This window comes from Equus caballus, unplaced genomic scaffold (genome assembly GCF_041296265.1).
Source record: "Equus caballus isolate H_3958 breed thoroughbred unplaced genomic scaffold, TB-T2T haplotype2-0000713, whole genome shotgun sequence".
Lineage (NCBI taxonomy): Eukaryota > Metazoa > Chordata > Mammalia > Perissodactyla > Equidae > Equus > Equus caballus.
Window position 1 is genome coordinate 401,951 of NW_027221973.1, and position 24,256 is coordinate 426,206.

General features: G+C 39.4%; 1 long non-coding RNA gene across 18 annotated transcripts in view; it reads right to left on the reverse strand.

The window, feature by feature from the left end:
* The window catches only part of LOC138922306 (uncharacterized), a 64,240-nt gene extending 43,547 nt beyond the window's left edge, over window positions 1–20,693 (reverse strand). For 6 of the 18 annotated variants that reach the window (XR_011435377.1, XR_011435383.1, XR_011435384.1 and 3 more), the window contains exons 1-3: window positions 20,539–20,670; window positions 18,931–19,070; window positions 18,322–18,377 (exon numbers count right to left, since the gene is read on the reverse strand). This is a non-coding gene — a long non-coding RNA (uncharacterized lncRNA). Of the gene's footprint in view, window positions 1–406; window positions 880–18,321; window positions 18,378–18,930; window positions 19,134–20,050; window positions 20,349–20,412 lie in introns of those variants that run through there. The other 12 variants (XR_011435385.1, XR_011435387.1, XR_011435381.1 and 9 more) reach the window with 9 other exon arrangements.
* Window positions 20,694–24,256: the final 3,563 nt, after the last annotated feature.

Genomic DNA, 24,256 nt, shown 5'->3' on the forward strand with positions numbered 1-24,256 from the left:
ATGCTGCTCAGACCTGAATCATTCATTTAGGTAGACCATTTGTCCAAGTGCGTCATTTCCCAAAACAGCCAATGAAGGAATCCAGGGAGAACTGTCCTGAGGAGATGTGGTCATCCTCAAGGCCAAATCAGTCTAGACTAAGATGGTTTTTAGCAAGACTGCCCAAAGGGCTTCTAGACTTTGTTTGGTAAGTGTTGTTAATGCCTTGGTAACAATGGACTGTTGATAAGGTGGGAGATAATGTCAGAAGGAAGGAAGGTACCCGCTCACATCTTTTGCTTTTAACTTAAGCTAACCCATAAAATCCATTATCAAACCCCAAGGAATGCTCCCAATTATTGTCTTGGACCCTTCATTTTGCTTTGCTTTGTTTTTTTTTTTTTCAACTCTCTATTTCTGTTTTTACCTGGCACTGACTTGCTTGACTCCTCTTCTCCTCTCAGCTTCTGGCTCTGTGCTCCCCCTTTAGACTTGATGAGTAATTTTGGTTTTCCTGCTTTTCACCTTTGGCACCCCTTCAAAAATGGGTTAGGTTTATCTTCTGGCTCTTTTTACTTCTGACTGCTTGGAAGTTTGGATCATACTTAGCCAAGTTTTGATCCCAGGACCTTTCCCTGGCTTTGACCTGTCTCAGTGGCATCTGTGCTGGGCTTGACTCCTCCAGGTGAGGGCGTCGGCAAGAGGGAGGATCAAGCAAAGATCAAGCAAGGAAATAGGAAGAATACCTGGCTCGGCTTAAACTGTGCAGGGCACTGAGGCCTTGCTGGCCGTCCAGTCTCTGCCTCCTTCTTCCTCTGCTGCTTTCATTCCCTCCCGTCTCTGACTTTCAATTTTTATTAAGTTTCCACCTTCTGACTGGTCAATCCTCTTCTAGCATCCCTGTGTAAGATTGAAATGGGAGTGGGAGTGATATCCCTTAGCCAAAATAAGTTCGAAAGCTGGGAGAAACTGCTGAATCTCTGGTGTCTTTATAGCACTTATCAAATCCCAATTAACCATATTAGTTGGCAAACTGCTCTGGCTTCCCAGGGAGTCAGCTGGTAGGTGAGTCAATAAATATCTGTCAGATGAATGGATGCACACACACTAGTTGTGTAGCATGGCATCAGGTACTTTAAATAATACAAAGTATAAGACTTCATCCTTGGCTGAAGAAGGACATCTTCTCACGGCCATTCACAAAAGGACTGTTTGGAAATATCACCAAGCGCTAGACCAGCTTCGCTATTTCTTCTAGAAAACAAGAAGAAATCTCTTGTTTCAAGAGATGTTTGTGTCATCTCTTAATGCACAACTGGCTTCATGTGGGCAAAAGGGAACGTGAGCAAAGCCCTGGTTAAAGCATAACAGACACCCTTGGGCTAACGAACTGTCGAAGGTATTAGTGTCAGCGGATTTTCTACATACTGCTTTGTAAACAGCAACACGCATAAACCATAAACAAGGAGAATGAAGTGAGCACCCACAGAACCACCACTCATGTCAAATCATACAATGTTGATATCACCCCAGAAGCCTCCACTCTCCTGTCTGATAATCTTTCACTTACTTTTCTTTATAATTTCATCACCTTTATAGACTCCCATAAAACATTTAGTTATATCCAGTTTGGGGATCAAAATAGATTAAAAACCAACAATTGCAGGTGCATTCAACATTGGACATGAAAAAGAAAACTGGTTTTTTAATAAGATACTTGAAGTGTACACTTTCCGTAGGTGATCAAGACATTTACTCTTTCGTCCATTTTTATGTTTGCTGACTGCCAATCACTCTACTCCTTAATACTTCAAAGGTATTTTTCCCAAAGCTGCCTTTTGTCTTACACTAATGCTTTCCCGGACTCAAGTGAATTTTGAAGGAGATTGAGCTCATCATGATGAAATGGATGTTGACATTCCATAACCATCATTGTAATTATTCCTAATTTGTACTTTGCTTCAAAAACTCTCTTCCCTTGCCCCCTAAAGTCTGTACTTTCAGAATAGCATCTACAGCTTTAATTATACCTGACAATAAACTACTCTCACCACAAAATCTTGTTAATCACGGTGTATGTTACTATCTTCAAATATCCTGTTTTTTAAAACTGCATTTATATGAGGTTCCCAAAGAGTTACAATATTAGCAATGAATGTTTTAACTGTTTCTGTAATTACTGTCTGTAATTACTACAAATCAAAGTTATACAAACTTTGGATTGGAGGCTGGTTGAATTATCTACCAAACTGGGGTGAATGGTCCTTTAATCAACCGTATACTGAACAAATCTACAGAGTAAAAACTGAGATGGAATTTGAATGACTTGGTGTCCATCGAGAATCAAATCTGATGCTGTAGTGTTAACAAGGGACTTCAGGTCCAGAATAATTCTGTTAATCACACTTCTTCCAAATTAGTCAGTTAATATTGTGGGTCCTGACGAGACAGGATTTAGGAAGGCAGAGAGCGGCGGGTAATGCTCCTGGTGATAGGATCCTTAGAGCAAAGGACAGAAGACAAAAGGAGAAGGCTGTATTCGTGAGAAGTGAGCTGGACCATAGCCGCTATAATTATAAGCTTATAATGTCACCACACTGCTTTCTGTAATGTAATATTTTTGTTGTCTGTTATTTTCCTTGATTCAGGTTTTGTATTTTTCATGATGTAATAGTGAGATCTAGTCTCATTTTTCTGTGTATTTGGATACATTGAGTAGAGTGCTCTGGCTGAGTAAAGAGTTTCACATATGGGAGACTTGAGAAACAAGAGTGGCAAGAAAAGTTAGGTCAGATTATGAAAATTCTTAAAATGTTTATATTGGACTTAATCCTTCAGAAGTCATTTAGTGTTCTCTTTTCTTTTTTTGTAATTGAGAGCACCAGGAGGAAAGGAGTGTTTTTGATGATCTATTTTATTTCTTTCTCTTTTCTTGGAGGAAGATTGGCCCTGAGCTAACACCTGTGCCCATCTTCCTCCATTTCATCCGTGGCTCACCTGCCACAGCATGGCCTGATAAGCAGTGTATAGGTCTGTGCCAGAATGGGAACCTACAAACCCCAGGCCGCCAAAGAGGAGCACACAAACTTAACCTCTACACCACTGGGCTGGCCCCATTTTTGGTGATTTCTAAGGGGTAAAAACTAGGCAGGGAGATTAGGTAAGATGATATAGCAAAAATTCAGGCATTAAGAAATAAGGTTAGACTAGGCTGGCGATGGCGGCCATGGATTGGAAAGGAAGGAAGGATGGATGCAGCATCATAAGGGAAAAATTTGCTTCTTTCCCTTTGTCTTTTCAGCCATTTGGGCTTAACGGTGTTCAGTGCTCCTGATTTATTTCCCTTCCCATTTATATTTTCCTTCTTCCCTTGATAATCTACTTTTGCTTTCCCATTTTTCCCTCTCTTCTCTCCTTTGCTTGCGTTCTTATCACCTTCCCTGATAGGACGATGACTGAATCAGGCAGGTAGACATCAAATGGGAGATCTGAGTAGAAACTAACTATAAGATTTACTAATTAGAGTATGTTGCTGCTTAAAACATTCTTTTAACCTTTCACCTGCAGTTAAAAAGAAGAAAAGAAAGGTGAGGAGGCAAAAAAGGAGTAGAGAGGAAAAGGGAGAGACTCATTTATCCATCCATTCAAGAAGTGCTGTGTTTCCAGAGAAAGAGAGGGTGCCAAAGAGATCGAGAAACACCACACAATAATTTGTGTTATTGTAGTTGTATCACCTATTTCCCCTTCTAACTCAGTTGGGTAAAGTAGAGATGCCAGATGGGAGGCTAAAGACTAAGGTGACATGGGCAGTCTCCCTCCCTCCCTTATTGCCTGCCGCTTCTCATATCAAAAGATGGAGTCTACATCCCTCCCCCTAGGCCTCAGTGACTGGCTCAACCAATAGGATGCTGTGGAGGTGACTTTCTGGGACTTCTGAGGCTAGGCTGTAAGAAGCCTGGTCTTTTGGAATATTTCCTCTTGGGATGCTTTCTTTTGGAACCCAGCCACCACTCTGAGAGATGCCCAAGTCACATGAAGAGGCCACATGCAGGCCCTCCAGTTGGCAGCCCCGAATAAGATAACAGCCAGCATCCTCAGCAAACACAGAAATGAACCATCTTGACATCCAGCACAATAGAGGCAAAGAGGATTTCAGCCCAAGACGACATCTGACTGTACTTCCTAGGAAACCCCAAGCAAGAACTGCCCAGCGAATCCCAGCCAATCCACAGAACAATAAGAGACAAGAATAAGTTACTGTTTCAAGCTACTCCACTTTGTTGTGGTTTGTTATACAGCAATAGATAACTTTTTTCATCCTTACATGAGACACAAAGAATCTCGAAAGTCTGAAGATTCATCATGCCACCCGGAATGCATGTATATGTTTTACGTATTTTTTTCCTTTTAAAGGTCACTTTCTTATTCATTAGCCTTGAAATTGGAATTTGAATTGGCCTTGATCAGAAATCCTAAGAAATGCTTAAGCAAATAGTTTAAGCACTATCATATTTTGAGTACTAGCTCAGGATAAAGTGGTATTGATGTGACAAGAATAATGGATGTGTAATTAGAAGATGGAGTTTAAGTCCTAGTTCTGTCATTTATTACTGTGTGGCCTACAACAAGTTATTTAACATTTCTGCTTCCTAGTTTCCAATGCTATAATGTAATCGAAGGTATTTAGTGATGCATGACAAAACACAGACATTCAGTGAATTTCCATTTCTTTCCTTCCTATGAAAGTCCTGTACTCATAAGTGCAACCATATCAGAGCCTATCATACTGCTTCCTAAAACTAAATATTTTTATTATGTATCAAGTATTTCCCTTGATAACTATTTCATAAGCTTCCATAGTGTTGCCTTTACTAGTGTGATCTGCCTCACTTTTCCTGTGGGATAGTTTACTCAATAGATTTTGGGGACTCATTCTGTTGCTGGATTCTTACAAAGACTCTTTTGTGATAACCTTCTTTGGTTTTCAAGGACATGACCCTGTTTCTCGAGTGTGGTTCCCTACTGTAGCATAAATGTTAACAAGTTAAATGCATATCACATAAGAATTTTAATTGTTCATCATATATCTATGTATTGAAATATAGAGTCGAATTGATATAATTGGTAACATTACCCATTTGCTTTGATTTGAGATGTCAAGTGATTGAAAAAATTTTTAATTCAGAATTGAATTACCTTGCTTATTTGAATTTATCATTTTTGCATAATTAGGATGAACTAATTTAATTTGCAGTTATCCTTAAATGACTTAACTGATGTCAGCTGAGGTTCTCAAGGCCACAGGATTATGGAGTCATGCTGAACATCACTCTGTCTCTTAGGGTTGGAAGTACAAGTGCACCTTGTGAAGCCTGGAGACAGCAGTTACAAGCTTGATTTTTTCTCCATTAAAGTTTTTTTTTCTGTTTTGTACCCCTCACCTCACTCTAGGCTGCTTCATGTTTCCCAGAAGGACCACATATTGCATTTGGAGGTGGTCCTCCTTTTCCAACTTTGTTCTGATTTTATGTCATTTTTACTTGGTGTTGAGCTCACATCTCAGTTCTGCAAAGGAAAGCTGGTTATTTATCTGGTAACTTATGGATGGAATCCCCAAGACAGTGCTCTTTATAGAGACTGAGGGTCCTTTAGCAAATATTGCTTTTTGATGATGCATTTTAATAAGCCTTTTAAAAATCTGGATACCAGACTACTGGCTAGGGTACTTGGAAGCAATAATTTTAAAATAGTGTTTTTCAAACTGCAGGTCCTGACCCATTAGTGGATTATGAAATAATTCTAGAGGGTGTGACAAGCACTTAAAAAACAATGAAACAAAATGGAATAGATAATATTAGAGTGTATTACACGTAAAAAGGTAAGAACAGTTTCATAAAATTTTTATATTCTTTTGGTGTGTGTGCGTATATACTGATTTACGATAAAAAGTAATTTATAGATTTATTTTGTGAGTTGCCATCAAAAGAATTTGAAAGTCACTGCCATGGATTTAAAGTTATCTGAAACAGTTTTGTAATATAGCATTTTGAAATGAAGCCCCAACAATATATGTAACAAATAAAAGTGTAGATAGGTTTTAGTTGCAAATTTAAAAGGGACTGGCAAGTTACTTTTCCTGAGAAGTCTAGCCCTGGGATGACTGGGTATTTTCCAAAGGGCCAGGAACCAGTTATCCCAATAAATGGTAGCGGCCTAAATGCTCTCTCCCTGGGAGACTCTGAGGCAACGTTCCTCATCTCACTTGTAATGCTGCTGTTGCCCTGCTGCAGTGGCTGTTGGAAATACTGCGTCTTCCCTAACCAGATCAGAAGGACCCAGTTTTCCCAAAGTCTTGGTCTGCCAGAAAGATGGCATTGCACTTCTCCCCGATTTGTGGGACCTGCACCCAGCTTGGAGAGCTGGAAAACTCCAGCCCTTAACTCCCCTCTTTGCTAGGGAACCACATTTTCCTTCCCACTGGGTCCTTGGAAGATGGGAAGCGGCAGTAAGGTTACTTGTGTTTTATCCACACCATGTGAGCCTGTGTTTTTGTGTGAAGGCTGACTCATGTGGAGGAAAGTTCTCTGCCTAGAATTATAAAATTAATGCTAATCAGAGTAATGCAGCATCCCACTTCCAATCTGCTAATGAGCTTTGGGGAGAGATGGCACATCTTCCCGCAGCTGATGGATGCCCCTTTTAGAGGATCTACAACATCCTCCCCAGGTCTTCCCTCAGCTGGGCTAACACACTTCAGAGCAAAAGAATCCTCAGGGCAGGATGGGACCCCTTGCTTTTCTGGTTCTTGTCCCTTGAATTTTCCAAACTTCTCCTCACTTTTCAGTCTACTCTCTCTGACACTAAAATGGCTGCCTATTAAACTCATCAGTGGAATCTGCCATACTGTGTCACTTAAACTTTTTCCATCTGCTTATGGTTTTTACTTGTTTTTCATAGAAAGCCCTGACCTAAATCTCTACTCTTCTTTTATAATGCTTTCATTTTGACCTTACTACTGCTGAAAGTCAACCAAACTCATTCATCACTGTCCCTCCCCCAATCTCCATTAACATTATCCTGTTATCCAGGTTTTTAACATACACTCAAGAGATTGTCAACAAAAATGGACTAAACCTTTGCATGGAACTTCTCTACCTCCACATGGGCCATTTTCAAGAATAGGAGCTTTCAGATGAATTAACAATGTAGATAAATTTGTTACCAACACTAGAATCTCATTCTAAAATATTTTCTACAGCTCAAAACATGGCATAAGGCAGATTCCTATTTAAGAGAAAGGGCCTTCTTTTAAGTTGTCTTGAAGATTCTGAGACTGTCCTTAAGAGCAGTGCTATGAGAGGATATGAGGCACAATCTCAGTCACCCCAAGAGTTAATTTAAATGGAGAAAGTGAGATGGTTTCCCAAAGCACTGGAATTGATTTTTCCCTGAGTCTCTCCATAGTTGTAGATTCTGATAATCACAGAAGAAAGAGAAGGAAGAAACTTGGTGTTCCTTCTAACTGCCTCATTTCACAAACCAAGAAATTGAGGATCAGAGACATGAGGTCATTAAAGTCATCCAGTTACTTAGTTGCTTACTTCGACTAGGGTGGTTTCAGACAGGATGCAAAAAAGTACAAGTATTTGAGAGCTACTTAGGGACTGTATTAATCAACACTGTAATAATCAGCTCTGTGTCCTTGGGTGCTGCGACAGCTGGGGGTCCACTGCTGCAGCTGAGAAATAAAGTGTGAGGAACAAACAAAAACTGAGGGAGTCCATCGCCACTAGACCTGCCTTATAAGAAATGTCAAAAAGAGCTCTCCTGTCTGAAATGAAAAGGCAAAGGATACAAAGCTTTAAACAAGTTGATAAATAGATAAAATCAGAAAACTGCAACTCTGTATCAGAACATGTTAGTAAACAATTGTGATGCAAATGTTAAAGGGAAAGAAAGCATTAAAAATAACATTAACCATTCCAATTTGGTAACAAATTCACAATAAAGAAAGAAATAATTTTGACAACAAAAATAGCAAGGGAAGAAGAAAAGGACAGAACTTGCCTAGTCAAATGAAGGAAAAATGCTATCAGCAGAAAAAGAACTATCTCATCTGTGAGACCTTTTATACAAACCTCATGGTAACCACAAAACAAAAATTAAGGCAGAGTCACGAAACATAAAAAAAGAGGAAACTGAAAAACACATCACCAAAAACCGTCAAGCTGAAATTGTAGTGAGAAACACAAGGAAAAAGAAACAAAGGAAACATAGAGCAACCATAAAACAAAAGATAAAATGGCAATAGTAAGTCCCTATATATCCATAATCATCCTAAATGTAAATGGATTGAATGCACCAATGAAAAGACAGAGAGGCTGGACAGGTTAAGAAAAAGACCCAAAACCAGCCAGACTTACAAAGAAAAAAGGGAGAAAGCTCAAATAAACAAAATCAGAAATGAGCGAGGAGAAATAACAACAGACTCTGCAGAAATACAACAGGTTATAAGAGAATACTACAAAAAACTATATGCCAACAGAATGGGTAACCTAGAGGAAATGGATAAATTCTTGGACTCCTACAATCTCCCAAAGCTCACTCAAGAAGAGGCAGACAATTTGAACAGACCAATCACAAGGAAAAAGATTGAAACAGCAATCAAAAATATCCCAAAGAATAAAACCCCAGGACCAGATGGCTTTCCTGGGGAATTCTACCAAACTTTCAGAGAGGATTTAATACCTGTCCTTTTCAAGCTATTCCAAAAAATTAGGGAAGATGGAACACTTCCTAACACATTCTATGAGGCCAACATCACACTGATACCAAAACCTGACAAGGACACCACGAAAAAAGAGAACTACAGGCCAATATCACCAATGAACATAGATGCAAAAATTCTAAACAAAATTTTGGCAACCAGAATTCAGCAATTCATCAAAAGAATCATACATCAGGATCAGGTGGGATTCATACCAGGGACACAGGGATGGTTCAACATCCACAAATCAATCAACGTGATACACCACATCAACAAACTGAGGAATAAAAACCACATGATCATCTCAATAGATGCAGAGAAGGCATTTGACAAGATCCAACAGCCATTTATGATAAAAAACTCTGAACAAAATGGGCATAGAAGGAAACTACCTCAACATAATAAAGGCCATATACGACAAACCCATAGCCAACATCATACTCAATGGGCAAAAACTGAACGCCATCCCCATGAAAACAGGAACGAGACAAGGATGCCCTCTATCACCACTCTTATTCAACATAGTACTGGAGGTCCTGGCCAGAGCAATCAGGCAAGAAAAAGGAATAAAAGGAATAAAAGGAATCCAAATAGGGAGGGAAGAAGTGAAACTCTCGGTGTTTGCAGACGACATGATCTTATATATAGAAAAACCCAAAGAATCCATTGGAAAACTGTTAGAAGTAATCAACAACTACAGCAAAGTTGCAGGGTATAAAATCAATTTGCATAAATCAGTAGCATTTCTATACTCCAGTAATGAACCAACAGAAAAAGAACTCAAGAATACAATACCATTCACAATCGCAACAAAAAGAATAAAATACCTTGGGGTAAATTTAACTAAGGAAGTGAAGGACCTATATAATGAAAATTACAAGGCCTTTCTGAGAGAATTGGATGACGACAAAAGGAGATGGAAAGACATTCCATGTACATGGATTGGAAGAATAAACATAGTTAAAATGTCCATTCTACCTAAAGCAATCTACAGATTCAACGCCATCCCAATCAGAATCCCAATGACATTCTTTACAGAATTAAAACAAAGAATCCTAAAATTCATAGGGGGCAACAAAAGACCCCGAATTGCTAAAGAAATCCTGAGAAAAAAGAACAAAACGGGAGGCATCACAATCCCTGACTTCAAAACATACTACAAAGCTACAGTAATCAAAGCAGCATGGTACTGGTACAAAAACAGGTGCACAGATCAATGGAACAGAATTGAAAGCCCAGAAATAAAGCCACACATCTATGGACAGCTTATCTTTGACAAAGGAGCTGAGGACATACAATGGAGAAAAGAAAGTCTTTTCAACAAATGGTGCTGGGAAAACTGGAAAGCCATATGTAAAAGAATGAAAATTGACCATTCTTTTTCACCATTCACCAAAATAAACTCAAAATGGATTAAAGACCTAAAGGTGAGACCTGAAACCATAAGGCTTCTGGAAGAAAACGTAGGCAGTACACTCTTTGACATCAGTATTAAAAGGATAGTTTCGGACACCATGCCTTCTCAAAGAAGGGAAACAATAGAAAGCATAAACAAATGGGACTTCATCAGATTAAAGAGCTTCTTCAAGGCAAATGAAAACAGGATTGAAACAAAAAAACAACCCACTAACTGGGAAAAAAATATCTGCAAGTCATATATCTGACAAAGGCTTAATATCCCTAATATATAAAGAACTCTCGCAACTCAACCACAAAACATCAAACAACCCAATCAAAAAATGGGCTGGAGACATGAACAGACATTTCTCCAAAGAAGATATACTGATGGCCAATAGGCACATGAAAAGATGCTCATCATCGCTGATCATCAGGGAAATGCAAATCAAAACTACACTAAGATATCACCTTACACCCGTTAGAACGACAAAAATATCTAAAACTAATAGCAACAAATGTTGGAGAGGTTGCAGAGAAAAAGGAACCCTCATACACTGCTGGTGAGAATGCAAACTGGTGCAGCCACTATGGAAAACAGTATGGAGATTCCTCAAAAATCTCAAAATACAACTACCATATGACCCAGCCATCCCACTACTGGGTATTTATCCAAAGAGCCTGAAGTCAGCAATCCCAAAAGTCCTGTGCACCCCAATGTTTATTGCAACACTGTTTACAATAGTCAAGACGTGGAAGCAACCTAAGTGCCCATCAACAGACGAATGGATAAAGAAGATGTGGTACATATTTACAATGGAATACTACTCAGCTGCAAAACAGAACAAAATCATTCCATTTGCAATAACATGGATGGACCTTGAGAGAATTATGTTAAGTGAAATAAGCCAGCGAGAGAAAGATAATCTGTGTATGATTCCACTCATATGAGGAATTTAAAACTATGGACCAAGAACAGTTTAGTGGATGCCAGGGGAAAGGTGGGGTAGGGGCTGGGCACAAAGGGTGAAGTAGTGCACCTACAACATGACTGACAATCATTAATGTACAATTGAAATTTCACCAGATTGTAACTAGTCAATAACTCAATAAAAAAAAAGGGGGGGAAGGCCCCTTAAAAAAATAAAATAAAAAATAAAGATGAAGACAAACACAAAAAATAACCAAAAAAAAACAAAAGAAGAAAAAGACCCAAAAATGTGCTGCCTCCAAGAGACCCATCTCAGCTCTAAAGAAAAACATAGGCTCAGAGTGAAGGGGTGGAAGACGATACTCCAACCAAACGACAACCAAAAGAAAGTGAATGTAGCCATAATTCTATCAGACAAAATAGACTTCAAGCCAAAAAAGACAAGAGACAGAGATGGGCATTATATAATGATAAAGGGGATGATCCATCAAGAAGACATAACATTTATTAATATATATGCACCTAACGTAGAAGCACCAAAGTCTATAAAACAACTATTAACAGATCTAAAGGGAGAAACTGACAGCAACACCATACGAGTAGGGAACTTTAATACCCCACTTACATCAATGGATAGGTCTTCTAGAGAGAAAAATCAACAGAGAAACGTTGACCTTAAATGAAACACTAGACCAGATGAATTGAATAGATACATATATAATATTCAATCCAAAAGCAGCAGGATATACATTTTCTCTCAAGTACACATGAAACATTCTCAAAGATACACTGTTTGTTGGGAAACAAAACAACTCCCAATAAACTTAAGGAGACTGAAAAGATATCAAGCATCTTTTCCAACCACAATGGTATGAAACTAGAAATCAACCACAAGGAGAAAGCTGGAAAAGTCACAAATATGTGGAGCCTAAACAACGTGCTATTCATTAACTATTGGAACAACAACAAAATTAAAGGAGAAATGGAAAAATATCTGGAGACAAATGAAAAGGAAAATACAGTGTACCAAAATCTATTGGATACAGCAAAAGCAGTACTAAGAGGGAAGTTCCTAGCAACACAGGCCTACCTTGAGAAACAGGAAAAATCTCAAATAAACAATCTAACAATACATCCAAAAGAATCAGAAAAGAAGAAAAATGAAGTGACCAAAGTCAGGAGAACAAAGGAACTACTAGAAATCAGAGCTGAAATAAATGACATGGAGAGTAAAAAGAAAATAGAAAAGATCAGCGAAACTAAGAGCTAGTTCTTTGAAAATATAAACAAAATTGACAAACCTTTAGGTAGAATAAGACAAAAAGAGAGAAGCCTCAAATAAATAAAATCAGAAAGAGAAGAAATCACAAACAATATAACAGAAATACAAAGGATTACAACAGTATTCTTTATCAATGTTATAAACTACATTAACAAAATGAAGAATAAAAATCACATGATCATCTCAACAGATGCAGAGAAAGCATTTGACAAGATTCACCACATATTTATGATAATAACTCTGAATAAAATAATTATAGAAGGAAAGCACCTCAACATAATAAAGGCCATATATGACAAACCAACAGCTAACATTATACTCAATGGTATAAACTGATAGCTATCCCTCTAAGAGCAGGAACAAGACAAGGATGCCCACGCTCACCCTTCTTAGTCCTAGCCAGAGCAATCAAGTAAGAAAAATAAATAAAACATATTCAAACTGGAAAGGAAGAAATAAAACTCACTACTTGTGGATGATGAGATTTTACATATAGAAAACGCTAAAGAATCCATCAAAAAACTAAAAACAAACTAGCAGAAATAAAAAATCAAGAATATAATCCTATTTACAATCACAACAAAAAGAATTAAGTGGGTAGGAATAAATTTAACCAATGAGGTGAAAGACCTATACACTGAAGACTATAAGACATTGTTGAAAGAAATTATAGAAGACATAAAGAAATAGAAGGATATTCTGTGCTCATGGATTAGAAGAATTAACATAGTGAAAAAGTCCATATTACCTAAAGCCATCTACAGATTCAATGCAATCCCTATCAAAACCCCAATGACATTTTTCACAGAAATAGAAAGAAGAATTCTAAAATTTATTGGAAACAACAAAAGTCCCCAAAGAGCCACAGCACTCCAGAGAAAAAAGAGCAAAGCTGGAGGCATCACATTCCCTAATTTCAAAGTATACTACAAAGCTGTATTAATCAAAACAGCACGATACTGGCAGAAAAGCAGACACAGATCAATGGATAGCCAAGAAATAAACCCATACATTTAGGAACAGCCAATTTTCAACAAAGGAGCTAAGAACATACAATGGAGAAGGGAAAGTCTCTTCAATAAACACTTTTGGGAAAACGGACAGCCACACACAAAAGAATGAAAGTAGACCATTATCTTACACCATGCACAAAAATTAACTCAAAATGGATTAAAGACTTGAATGTAAGACCTGAAACCATAAAACTCCAAAGAAGAAAACGTAGGCAGTAAGCTCTTTGCTATCATTCTTACCAGTATCTTTTTGAATATGTCTCCTCAGGAAAGGTAAACAAAAGAAAAAATAAGCTAATGGGACTACATCAAACTAAAAAGCATCTGTATGGCAAAGGAAACATCAATAAAATGAAAAGACAACCTAGCAATTGGAAGAAGATATCTGCAAATCATTTATCCAATAAGCGGTTGCTATCCAAAATATATGAAGAACTCAACAACAAAAGAACAAACTTTGTCAAGAAATGGGCAGAGGATTTCAACAGACATTTTCCCAAAGATATACAGATGGCCAACAGGCACATGAAAACATGTTCAACATCACTAATTATTAGAGAAATACAAATCAAAACCACAATGAGATATCACCTCATGCCCATCAGAATGGCTATTATTAAAAAGACAAGAAATAAGAAGTGTTGGAGAGGGGCCAGTGCCATGGCCGAGTGGTTAAGTTCGTGTGCACTACTTCAGCAGCCCAGGGTTTTGCCGGTTTGGATCCTGGGCCTGGACATGGCACCTCTCATCAAGCCATGCTGAGGTGGCATCCCACACAGCACAGACAGAAGGACATACAACTAGAATATACAACTATGTACTGGGAGGGTTTTGGGAGAACAAGAAGTAAAAAAAGATAGACAACAGATGTTAGCTCAGGTGCCAGTCTTTACAAAGAAAACAGAAGTGTTGGAGAGGATGTGGAGTAAAGGGAGCCCTCATACACTGCTGGTGGGAATGTAAATTGGTGCAGCCACTGTGGAAAACATTACAGAGATTCCTCAAAAACTTAAAAATAGAATGTCCAGGCATGACATCAGCATCACGGCGGAGTGAGCTCTTCCCTTAGACTCTCCTCCCTAAGAAACAATGAAAAGGACATTCATAAACCAACAGAGGACAGGCACACAACACAAAAGACATCTGAGAGACCCATGCAGCCATATGTCTGAAGGTGGAGGTGCTGGACCCCCCAGGAGGAAGAAGGAGGAAGTAAGGGGATCTCCTCTCCCTCCCCAGCAATGACCTAGGGCACAGGACCATGCACAGCTCTGAGAAAAGAGGGGCCTGGGGGGAGACTCTGTGGGAATGCCTTCGCTCTCCAAGTTCCCTCACATCCCATAGGAAAGCTCCACAGAGGAGGCTAAGCTATTGTGGGGTTGTCTTCATGAAGCCAGCACGCCAGGAGGACAGACAGCGAGGGCAAAGAGAGAACACCCACGGGATGGCACATGCAAAAGAAGTGCCCCTCCCCCTGCTGGGCTCACAAGCTCAGCCAGTCAGCCAGAGCAAGGGACCCCGTCTAGAGTGCCCGTGCATACATTAGCAAAGCAGCAGCTACAAGCAGGCAATCGCAGATGGGTCCTCTCAGCATAGATTCCAAAGGACAAGCACAGACACCAGGGATCACAGCAGGCTCAGAATACACAGCTCCTGAACCTCCTCCAGTGGTGGCAGGTGGAATCTGAAACCAGATACTATCTATGTGAAGGCACAAACCAACCCCATCAAATAGTATGAAGAAATATATTAATAGTCCAGACCAGAAGGAAAATGAAAAGCACCTAGAAATCAATCCTGAAGGCACACAAATTTACAATGTAAACGACAGAGAATTCAAAATAGCTAACATTAAAAAACTCAACGAGTTACAAGAAAATTCAGATAGTTCAATTAAATCAGGAATAAAATTAATAAACAGAGGGAATACTTCACAAAAGAGATTGACCCTATAAAGAGAAACCAATCAGAAAAGTTGGAGATGAAAAACACAGTGAGATAAAGAAAAATCTGGATACCCTGAATTACAGAGCTGACATTATGGAAGACGGAATTAGCAATCTGGAGGACCGAAATATAGAAAGGCTTCAGATGGAGGAGGAGAGAGAATTAAGACTAAAAAGAAACGAAGAAATTCTCTGAGAAATATCTGATTAAATTAGGAAATGCAACATAAAAACTATGGGTATTATAGAGGGAGAAGGGAGGGAGAAAGGAGCAGAAAGTCTGTTCAAACCTGGGAAAGGAGCTGGAATTACAAGTAAAAGACGCTAACAGAACTTCTGATTACATCAATGTAAAAAGACCTACTCCAAGGCATAGAGTAGTAAAACTGGCAAAAGTCAGTGACAAAGAAGAAATATTTTTAAAGGCAGCAAGGCAGAAGAAAATAACTTACAAAGACCATATCAAACTTTCAGGAGATTTCTCAGCAGAATCTTTACAGGATATGAGAAGGTAGAATGAGATATTCAAAATTCTGAAAGACAAAAACCTTCAGCCGAGAATACTCTATCCAGGGAAAAATATCCTACAGATATGGTGGAGAAATAAAAACTTTCCCACATAAACAAAAGCTGAGGTAGTTCATCGCCACAAGACACCCCAAACAGGAAATGCTCAAGAAGACCTTCATACCTGAAAAAGTAAAAAAAGAGTTCACAAAGCCTTGAGCAAGGAGATAAATAGGCAGCCAAAGTCAGAAAATTGCAGCTCTCTACCAGAACAGGTTAGCAAAAACTTAATTATGACATTAAAGATAAAGGGAAGGAAAACATCAAAAATAACTATAATCTTGTGATTTTAACCACAAAATCACAACACAAAACAGAATATGTTATGACCAACAAATCAGAGGAAGAGGAAAGGGATGGAACTGGCTTAGACCAAGGAAATAAGAGGCTATCAGAAAATGGTATATCTCATCTATGAGATTTTTTATACAAACCTGATGGTAACCACTAAACAAATAATCAGAACAGAGACACAAATGATACAAAAAAAAGAAAACTGAGGGGTTGTCCCAGTGGCATAATGGTTAAGTTCGCATGCTCTGCTTCAGCCACCCAGGGTTTGCAGCTTCAGGTCCCAGGCACAGACCTATGCATCTCTCATCAAGCCCTGCTGTGCTGGCATCCCACATACAAAAAACAGAGGAAGATTGCCACAGATGTTAGCTCAGCAACAATCTTCCTCAAGCTAAAAGAGAGGAAGATTGCTTACAGATGTCAGCTCAGGGCCAGTCTTCCTCACACACAAAAAAGAGAAAATTGAGAAAACCATCATAGAGAACTACCAAACTGAACTGGCAGTCCAAAATACACAAGACGAGAAACAAGGGAAATACAGAACTGGAAAACAAGTGATAAAATGGCAGCATTAAGCCCTTATATATAAATCATCACTCTAAATGTAAATGGATTGAATTCTCCAATCAAAAGACAGAGTGGTGGGATGGATTGAAAAACAAGACTCATCAATATGCTGCCTCCAGGAAACACTCAGCTCTAAAGACAAACACAGGCTCAGAGTGAAGGGACAGAAGATGATACTCTAAGCCAATGGCAAACAAAAGAAAGCAGTTATTGCAATACTTACGTCAGACACAGTAGACCTCAAGATAAAAACGGCAATGAGAGACAAAGAGGGGCAGTATATAATGATAAAAGGGACACTCCAACAAGAAGACGTAACACTTATAAATATACGTGTACCCAACAAAGGAGTACCAAAGTACATAAAGCAACTATTAACAGACCTAAAAAGAGATATTAACAACAACATAATAATAGTAGGGGGCCCCAACACTCTACTTACATCGATGGATAGATCATCCAGACAGAAAGTTAACAAGGAAATAGTGGAATTAAATGAAAAACTAGACGAGATGGACTTAATAGATATATATGGAACATTCTATCCAAAAATAGCAGAATACACATTCTTCCCAAGTGCACATGGAGCATTCAAAGGACAGACCATATGCTTTGAAACAAGACAGGCCTCAATAAATTTAAGAAGATTGAAATCACATCAAGCACCTTTTCTGACCAAAATGCTATGAGACTAGAAATCAGCTACAGGAAAAAAGCTGGGAAAGTGACAAATATGTGGAGACTACACAACATGCTACTGAACAACCAATGGATCACTGAAGAAATTAAAAGAGAAATCAAAAAATATCTGGAGACAAATGAAAATGAAAATACACCACACCAACTCATATGGGATGCAGAAAAAGTGGTCCTATGAGGGAAATTCCTAGCAATACAGGCCCAGCTTAAAAAACAAGAAAGATCTCACATAAGCAATCTTAAAATACAGTTAGAAAATGAAGAACCAACAAAGCCCAAAGTCAGCCGAAGGAGGGAAATAATAAAAATCAGAGCAGAAATAAATGAAATTGAAACCAAAAAAGAAAAAAGAATAGTAGAAAAGATCAGTGAAACAAAGAACTGGTTCTTTGAGAACATATGCAAAATTGACAAACCCTTAGCCTGACTCTCTAAGAAAAAAAGAGAGAAGGCTCAAATAAATAAAATTAGAAATGAAAGAGGAGAAATTACAACAGATACCACAGAAATATAAAGGATTATAAGAGAATACAATGAAAAACTATATAGCAACCAACTGGACAATCTAGAAGAAACAGATAAATTCTAAGACTCATACAACTTCCCAAAACTGAATCAAGAAGAAACAGAGAATCTGAATAGCCCAATCACAAGTAAAGAGATTGAAACAGGTAGCTTAGTGGGAAACTACTTACCCTGACAAAGTTACCCACTCAAAGCTAACAGCCAACATCACAATTAATAGTAAAACATGGTATATTTTTCCTCAAGACTGACTTGATTTCTACTATTTCTACTTCTCCTTTTCCTTTAATGCATGGATCCTGCTAAACCTTATAAATCCATTACAATATAAAGTGGGGAATGAATAAAGAGCTCACCTGAGGGATGTGCACTCTCTGTGGCTCCTGGGCGAGTACAGAGGACTGTGGTTCAGCTGAGGGGACAGAAAGAAGACAGGGGTCCTGAGATTTAGCTGTCTTACAGCTCTTAGATTCACCTCCTCAAATCTCAGCACCCCAGTTGGGGATCATCCTCCCCATAGGCACAGGGCCCTCTGGGCCTTGAAAAGGCACAAGAAGGATCATAGACAGGCAGCAACACCTGTCTTTGTGTGATTCTGAAATGACCATGGAGCTGAAATCTGCAGTTTTTTACTGAGTGAACACAAACTTTACTCGATTGATTTAACAATAACGCATGCGTCCTTCTGAATAACAGAAAGAAATAAAAACAACCGATTAGTTGAATTAAAGTACGCCAAACGACAAGACACTATTCCTTCATTAAAGTTAACTTAGCAGAAAAATACTCAGTATGCATCATTTACCTATTTTTGTCAGTAATATTATTTAACCCCTGGTATACACAATCCACGGAAAGCCTAGTAAAAGAGATGGGAGGATTCAAGACAGGAATTTTTAATTGTTCATTTCAGCTGGGAAGTATTTCTCAAAAGGCCCTTTTGATAGATGCTTTTGGTAACTTACCTGTGAGAGAGTGAACTGTCACAAACTGCGTTTCCCTGGACAAGTCACTGATATTTTCAGGCCCAATGTCTTTAAATCTTTCAAAAGAGTTAGAAGTAGGTGACCTCGGAAAACTCTTCACAGATCATCATTCTTGGATCCTGTGACATCAGGATAACGTCACTAATGTCACATGTGGTGGTGGACGTGTGACAGCAGCGCATCTGTAAACAGCGGGGGCCATTTAAGGGGACTGGAGACAGAAATTCCTTCCTCTGCCTGGTTGTCCCTTACCCCCAGACCTTGCCCTCACGGCTCTCCAACAAAGCAGCCTTTCCTGAGCAGCCTGCCCGTGGGCCACCCCAGCTCATCTGTACTTCCCAGGGACGGCCCAAATGCCCCACTGTCACACAGTGTGGTGGCTCCTGAAGGTGGCATCATCATCAAGTCTGGTTCATTCTGGGCAGGGGGATCAAGACCTGCTTCTGATCTTGCAAATCTAGCATCTGCTCCTTTCTGGGCTCTTGTCTCTGCTCTGAAGCTCTGGAGAGAGGTCTAAGGTCAGAGGGGCGCTCTCTTCCAGGTAAGACTCCCTCACAGAGGCCCCCTGCTTCCTGCCTCACAAGGGCTGGTTTTTTCAAGGCAACTGGGACATGGATCTGAGAAATAAATTCATTTTAGGGGCAAAAAGCCTGACTCTTGGAATTCATTATAACGTTAGACTTCAAGGACAGAAAGCCTGACAATGCAGAGGGGGCCAGGCACCTCTGTCTGACCCAAGGGACCTGAAGAGACACTAGAAATCCCAGGATACATGTGACACACGGTGGGATTCCATCCACATCCTTTCCTTTACATCCCTGGGGACGCAGGGACAGGCCATGTTCCTAAATGCTGTGAAGGCTGTAATGCCAGTCTTGGGCAGGTGTGACATCAGACAAAGCCTGAGACTGAAGCGAAGCACACCTGCCCTCGAATCCAAATTCCCTGGCTGGGAGCTCCTCACTCGAGCACATCGGGCCACCGACCCGAGCCTCGGTTTCTGGTGAAGTGGTTGTCAGGGTACACTAAACTATCCAGTAAAAAAAACAAAGCATCCTCTAACTATAACAGCAGTTGTCACTTACTTAAGGCTTCCTACCTGGCACTTGTCTAAAATAGTGATCTATGTTTCCAAACGCCGCCGTGAAACAATCATTATTAATATTTATAGATGAGAACCCTGACTCTCGCCCCGGTTCCTTCTGTCGCCCCTGCTTACAGGTGACAGAGCTGGCACTGACCGGGCCTGTAGTGCTCCAGAGCTCGGGCTCCACCGCAGACCAACGGTCACCGTCCGCCTGATAAACGCACTCCTCCCTCCCGCACCCACCGCCGCCGACACGGGCTTCTCTCCGGTCGGGCTGCAGGCGGGCTGGTCACACGATCCTCGGGCACCCCGGACCGCCCCGAACATCTGCGCCCCGGGAGCCCGAGGGCCGGGGTCTCCCCCATCGGCCTTACCCACTCTGACGGCCCGCCCGGGTTTATACACCGCCGCGGGGGGCGACGAGGTCCCAGACACGTCCTGCTCCCATCCCCAAGCACAGGCACACCCTTCCCAGCTAGTCCCTCGCCCTAGGTGCGCACCCTGCATTTTCCGAGCACACCCCAAAGTTCCCCAACGGTTCTCTGGAGTCCTGAGAAGACAAACGAGGCGGCTACGGCTGCACCTGCGCAGAAGGAGCGTGGCGTCCCCTTCCCAGAGGCCAGGCGGTGAACCTCACCTATTTAAAACTACATTTCCCATAGGCCTCCGCGTGTACATTTCAAGTCTCTCTTGGCCTTTCCACGAAAGCGGGAGGACGGTGTTCTTAAATCTCTCCTGCCCAGGGTCCTCCGAGCCTGAAGAGGTTAAGGGTTAAGCCTGAACTCTGCTGTCAAATGCAAAGGGTAATCCGCTATTGGCTCCCGATTAAAATAGCATTTTTTTTCATAAGTCATTTGGAGGTAATTGGGGAAATTTGAATACGGATTGGATATGGAAAATATTAAAATATTACTTAGATGGTGTGAAAAAAATTTGGAGTTATGTAGGAAAATTGACTTTGTAAAAAGAAAAAGACATGATGACTGAAGTAGTTAAATTATACAGCTGTAAAATTATAATTTTACAATTTTTCAACCTGGGACCTCCACCCTGTTCCTTTACAGCCGCCAGACCCACCAACCCCTGAGCCCCATCCTGGCGCGCCTGGGGCCCAGTGTGCAGATTCTACTGAGGGTCTGCACAGGTGCTCCATGTCACCACAAAAGATGGCTGCACATGAGAAACACTCTAAGAGTTTTAAAAAACATTTGTCAGTATCCCATTAGAGGAAATACATATTTCATTGCTTTGAAATGCAACATGGGCTGCTCCTGAGTCCACAGGGAGTATACTCATATTGATTAATTTGAGCCTATCCAAACATAATTCATCCTTCCTAATCTAATATGGTAAGGATCCACCCCCTTATGTGCTACCTAGTTTCTGCTTTATTGGGCAAGATCTTGAGTTCCTTTTGTGTTTTTGGTTTTTTAATTTCTGGATTTCTTGCAATTTTACTCTGAACATAGCTTGTTTTTTATTCCCATTATGGGCCTGGAGCCAGTAAGGAAGTTTGGACAGGGCCTGAGGATAGTGTGTATCTCCTTCAGGGGTAACTTATACTAGGATCACCCCTTAGGATTTGGAGAGAGAGAGAGAAGTGAGAGAGACACTGTCAGAATTCAGTTACTCTTCACTTCTTTTTCTAAGCTCCTCAAAGCAGTGACTTTTAGTATACCTTAAAGGCCTTAAAATTGCAGAGAGTGTGGCAGGTACAACAAACTTGAACTGTCTAATAAGCCTCAAAGCTGTGCAGAGGCAAGTGTACACCTGCCAGGCAAAGTGCACAGAGTATAGAATATCTGTTCTGACCAAGTAGTAGTATATGTTTGACCATATCCTTCTCCTCTGATAATAACTTTGGGCTTCCTAGATGCTCGGTAAATCCATGTAAGTGAAGGAATACAATTTATTCACCTTAATCTTGACCTCACACTGAGTCCATTCTAGCAGTAATTGGGGGAGGTGTACTTACCTGGCATTCACCCTCATATGGGTAGTGATCATTTTATGAAATATTGAGGAACTTAATGTCCCTCTTGAAGATATTCTTGTATTCAAGCCTTATCTGAGTGAGTAATTGAGGCAATCTATTGAGAGCCCCAGTATATTGGATCACTTTTCAAAGTGTTCAGACACCTCCATCTGGGAACTGTTTCTCTCTATGCCTGTCAATATTAGATTAGTTTTATCTTTTTAGGGTTTCATGCAAAAGGAATCATACAGTGTATTTTTGTGTGGCTTTTTTTTCACTCAGGATAATGATTTTGAGATTCATCCTATAGTTGAATACCAGCAATGAAGGAACAGCCTCACACAGGGAGAAACAACTGCTTATGAAATCAAGGGAGACTCATTGTGCCCAATGAGTTCAGCTATATCTGAATCCAAATACATGTAATCATTCCAATTTCCAGGTTCCTAGACTTTCCCAGTAAATGTCCCAAATCTCATCTAATACACCTCCTCAAATTGTGGATCTAATAGCTATTGTAATTTTTTGAAGAAATAATGTCCAAAACTTCCCAAAGTTGATGAAACAATGTTAATTTACACATCCAAGAAGCTTACTGAACTCCAAGTAGGATAAATACAAAGATATAGTTTTACCTAGACACATCATAGTCAAACTGTTGGAAGCCACACACAAAGAGAAAACCTTAAAAGAAGAAAGAGAAAAACAACTGAACATGTACAGGAGAGCATCAACATAAATAATATCTAATTGCTCATCAGAGAAGATAGACCCTAGAAGGCAGAGAAATGGCATATTCAAAATACTGAAAGAAAAAATGGTAACGAAGAAATTTTTTATCCAGCAAGACTATCCACTAATTATAAAGGTGAAATAAGGACATTATTAAATTTAAAAAGACTGGAAGAATTTCTTGATATCAGAACTGAATTGTGAGAAATACTAAAGGAAATTCTTTGGGCTGGAAGAAAATGACATCAGACAGTACCTCGAATCAGCTGGAAGAAATTAAGAGAGCCTTAAGTAATAAATTTCTGGGTTTTAAAAAAAAGAATCTATAAATATATTTTCTCATTTCTTCTGTTAAATTCTTTAAAAGACATGAGATTGTACAAAGAAATAATTGTAACATTGTAGTATTGGTTTGGTAACATATATAGATATAATATATATAAAAATAATAGCACAAGAGGGGAAAGTAATAGAGTTACATTGGAGGAAACATTCTATATTTCATAGGAATTAAGTTAATATTCGTTTGAAATAGACCATAGTCAGTTAAAATGCATATTGGAATCCCTAGCACAGACACTAGGAAAATAGCTCAAAAACAGTAAAAAATATTCAATAGACGAATTAAAATGATATACTGAAAGATTTATTTAGCTCAAAAGAAGTTAATAAAGGAAGGACAAAGAACAAAAAAGCCTGAAGACATAGAAAACAAATAGCAAAATGGCAAATGTAACTCTGATCCTATCAATAACTGCACTAAATGTGAATGGTCTAAAAATCAATAAGAAGACAGAGATTGGGAAATTGAATAATAAAGCAAGATCCAACTACATGTGATCTACAAAAGACACATCTTAGATTCAAAGACAAACAGAAGTTGAAACCAGAAGGATGGAAAAGACACATCATACAAATAGTTACCAAAAGATTGCTAGAGGGTTGTATTAATACTGGACAATGCAGACTTTAAAACAAGACATATTATTAGAAGCAAAGAGGGACATATCCAAATGACAAAATGTCAATACATCAGAAAGATATAAAAATTATCAATGCTTACAAATCTAACAACAGAGCTTCAAGATACGTGAAGTAAAATTTGACAGAAATGAAAGGAGAAAGAGACAATTCAACAACAATACTTGGAAATTTCAACTGCCTCCTATCCATAATGGATTAAAAAGAGGAAAGACAATCAGCAAGGTTATAAAAGACTTGAACAGCACTATCAACCAAATTAAATTAAGTGACGTGTATAGATCACTGCACTCAATGACTACAAAACACACATTCTTTTCAATAGCACATGGAACATGCTCCAGGATAGACCGTGTACTCAGCCATAAAATAAATTCAACAGATTTAGCAAGAATGAAATAATATAAAATATGTTCTCCAACCACAATGGAATGTGAGCTATCAAGAATGGAATATATTTGGGATATCCACAAACATTTGGAACTTAAATGACATCCATCTGAATAACACATGAGTCTGAAGTGATTGAA